The following is a 3922-nucleotide window of genomic DNA, read 5'->3' on the forward strand; positions in this document are numbered from 1 at the left end:
CCCCCACGGGTTTCTTCTTGGCCCTGGGGCATTTGTTCCGAGCAGCTTCCTCCAAGAGCATGAGTCCTCTGGGTCTTTCTCAGCCTCTTTCCCTTTGGAACTTTCAGATCTTTCCATTGTGTGCCATGTCCCTGTTAAAAGGCCGCATCACTCTGCCTTGCACTGTGCGGCCTCCGCATTCTGTCTTTGAATTAAGGTAACCTGGCAGATGTCTGGTGGCTCAGTAGGGGAAAGGGCACCTTTATCACCCTGTCCCAGCCCCAGGCACCCCTCAGGAGCATTGTTGAGAGACATAGCTTTCAGATGAAAAGGTGTCTGTAAAAGACTGACAGGAGCTGCTTAGGCCAGATGACCTTTAAAGATCTTTTCCACTTCTGAAATTCTAAGATTCCAAAATTGTGTGCAGCCCCCCAAAGAATGCCATTTGAAGAAGAGCAGACATAACTGAAGATATGTATGACTCAGAGGAGGCATTAGAGCTTCCTTTAAGAGCCTTGGAATACAGAAATGAAGAAGAGAGATTAGTTTTAGTATCTGTGGCCTCAGAAGGCAGAAATTTTGGCTGGAGTTTTATCACAGGATGGGAGCTTATAGTTGGGATAGAAAAGGAACCCCGATTTAGCATTGAGGGCCCCAAGTGTAAAGGGTGAACACCTGGTTTTGAATCCTGACAACTACTGACTGTCATGTGACCCTGGGCTACCTTATCTAACTGAACCTCTGTTTTCTTCTGGGTCACATGGCGATGGTAAGATTGAGCTTGCTTCTACTGTTGGGGCTATTGTGCGGATCAAATAGGATAAGGAAAAGTGCTTATAAATTCTGAAGTTCTACAGATTTAATCTTATTGTCCAGACCCCTAATTTTATGCAGTAAATAACCAAAGTCTAGAGAAGTTAAGAAACTCACGGGAGACTACAATACTGTTCTAAGGCAGTAGCTGATAATACCTCACAGATAACTATATTCCTGGAAACCCTGGGGTAAAAGGCTTTTGTGGGACCTTGGGGCCATGGTGCAGCCCCAACTTCCCAGTGGGGTTTCATCTCACTCTTAATTTTATTTTCTGATTATAAAAATGGTACATGCTCACTGTATGAAAATTGTGGAATACCATAAGCACAAAAAAGAAAACTTTAAAACATTTCCCATGATTCTCCTATGTGGCTATATTCAGTGTTGAAATTTTGCTATATACCTTTTTAGTCTTTTTTCTATGCATATACATATTTGAATATAATAGGAATAATATTTTGTGCAAAGCTTTGCATATTGATTTTTTTCACCTAACGGTTTGTTATGCACTTTGCTATTAAAATTCATTGAGCAGTGTTAATGCTTACGTAATGGTTTACTGTATGATTACGTTGAATACCAAAGTTCCTCCCTAATTTTTTGTTATTATAAATAATAGTGTTGAACATTCTTACATTCTCCCAAATGCTGTAAGTGCAGCTTACCATTAAGTAAATGTCTCCAGAAGATTTTGGCCACTCTTAAGTGTCTGACCTTTTGTAGACACCCACAAATGTTAGTTTGCCCCAAAGTGTTACAGGTTTACCCTGATGACTTGTATGGTATAGAATATATTACACAGCTGAGGCCCAAAGCTCTATTGAAAGTGTGTTTTTTTCAACACATATATTTATATTAAGTACTTATTTTTGCCCTGTGTTGTTCTCAGAGATACTTATGGTATCTGAGTTTCAACTATCTTTCCTGGTTTAAATTTCAGATTAGACTTGTGGCAGTTGGTCCCCAATAATGGCCTACACATGAACCTCCCACATCCATGTCCCTGAGAAGTCCCTTCCTCTTGAATTGGCACTGCCCCATGACTCACTTTGGGCAATTGCATGAATCATAAATGATACTGATTATCTTCTGCAGAAGGTCATAGGAAATCTTGCAGTTGTGACCTGGGTCTCTGGGAATACTCATTCTGAGACAAGACACTGTATATAAGAAGTCCGAGGAAAGCTACTGCATGTAAAAGTCCAGATTGTCATGCTGTATGGACTCTTAAACTAGCCACATGGAGAGGGCTGCCTAGCCAGGCCCCAGTTCTTTCAGCCACCCCATTTGAGGCACCAAGCAAGTGAGTAAAGAAGCCATTTTGGACACCCAGCCCAGTCAAGTCTTCAGATGATCCCACTCCAGTCTCTGGATATAATCAGTCTCCAAGTTGGACCCCACACAGTAGATGAATAGTCAACCTACAGACTATGCTAGGTTTAATGAATAAAAGACGAATAGGACATGGCCCCAGTTACCCTCAGGGAGCCCTGATCCACGGTGAGGATGCGCACGTGAGGCAGTGACCTGATGGGATCCGATACAGGAGAATAATGAGCCTCACAGTAGACTGGTCACTCTGCCAGGGGAGAAGGTGGTTCTACTTATAAAGTAGAGAAGAATTTTCTAAAAAAGGTGATACTGAAGTGCATCTTGAAAAATGCCCAGAAGCATACCTGTAGACATGGCGGTGGAGCGGCAGTGCCACAGAGAGACCCATGTGCAAAGAGACATTGTATCCAGGCTGGGGAAGAGCAGGTAATAAAACCAGTGGGAGAAGAAGGACCTGGTCATGATGGCCTCGTATGCCAGGTCATAAAACAGAAATTTGGTCTAGCTGAAAATGGGAAACAAATAAAGAATTTTAGGAGGTGAATTACATGATGAGATTTGTCCTTGATGTGCACTGAGGATTTACCTGTTCATTGAGCCAGTAATGGTCTAGAGCAGTGATGTCCAATAGAAATGCAATGTAAGCCACTTATGTAATTTAAATTTTTCTAGTAGCCATATTTAAAACAGGAAAAAGTAACAAGTGGAAATAATCTTAATATAATGTTTTATTTAACCCAATAGTTCTAAAGTATTATCATTTCAGCAGGTAATCAATATAAAATTATTGAAATATTTTACATTATTTGGTTTTAAGTTTGAAATTGGTTTGTATATTATGCTTGTAACACATCTCGACTTGGACTGGCTACATTTCAAAAGGTCCACACACATGTGGCTCGTGGGTATTGTTCCTGGCGCAGTAGCCTTAGATGTAGGGGCCACATTGGAAAATAAGGCAGGGGAGGGCTCTGTTTTTACAGAAGGGCAAAGACTGGGAATAAACCAGTAAACAAGTAAATCAGCAAGATTGTTTCCAATAGTGATAAGCAGTATGAAAAATATGAAACAAGTGGAATGAAAACATTAAACAATGATGGCATGTGTCTGGGTAGGCAGCTGGTGGTGGCCAGGAAAGGTCTTGCTTGGAGGAGATGCTAAAGTTGACACCTGAGTGACAAGGTGGTGCCAGGTGTGTAGGGCTCTCAGGGCAGAGCCCTTGGAGATCTGGAGGGCACTTTGGAGGAAGGACAGCCAGAGAAGAGGCTACTGCCATAGTCCAGGCGAGGAACAGCCTTCCTCGGAACACAGGCTGTAGTGGTGAATGCTGACAGGAGAGGATGAACCAGAGAAGTATTTAGGTGGTAGAATGTACAGACTTTGTATAGGCTGATAAGAAGTGTGGGTGAAGGAATATGGAAGATAATCAGAATTGGGGCTTGGTTGATCAGATGCACAGTGAGATGCTGGTTTCTTTCTTCTCCCACCCCTCCCAAGGGTGTGAGTAGAAGAATAAGCTATGCATTCACTCTGGGATTTGATGAGTTTGAGACGCCTGTGGGATATACGAATGGAGATGTTCAATGTTAATAAAGGTTTATAGAATTGTCATAAAATTGTTCTTTCCCCTCTAATCAGTCAGGGAAAAATCCCTGCTTTTCCTCCAAGCCCTTAATGACATCTTAAATAGACTTCATCATTTTTAGTTAATTAAATCTTACTCAAGTAAATGTACTAAAGGCTACGAAATTGTACACTTTAAAATGCTTAAAAATGGTGGATTTTATGTTATGTG

General features: G+C 41.5%; 1 long non-coding RNA gene across 1 annotated transcript in view; it reads left to right on the plus strand.

Annotated features, from left to right (window-relative positions):
- LOC111733676 overlaps nt 1–2671 on the plus strand; it is a 21548-nt gene extending 18877 nt beyond the window's left edge. The window contains exon 2 of the long non-coding RNA XR_002778112.1: nt 1891–2671. This is a non-coding gene — a long non-coding RNA (uncharacterized LOC111733676). The remainder of the gene's footprint in view (nt 1–1890) is intronic.
- The last annotated feature ends 1251 nt before the right edge of the window (nt 2672–3922 follow it).

The sequence above is a fragment of the Pteropus vampyrus genome, unplaced genomic scaffold (assembly GCF_000151845.1).
Source record: "Pteropus vampyrus isolate Shadow unplaced genomic scaffold, Pvam_2.0 Scaffold14, whole genome shotgun sequence".
In the NCBI taxonomy this organism is placed as follows: Eukaryota; Metazoa; Chordata; class Mammalia; order Chiroptera; family Pteropodidae; genus Pteropus; species Pteropus vampyrus.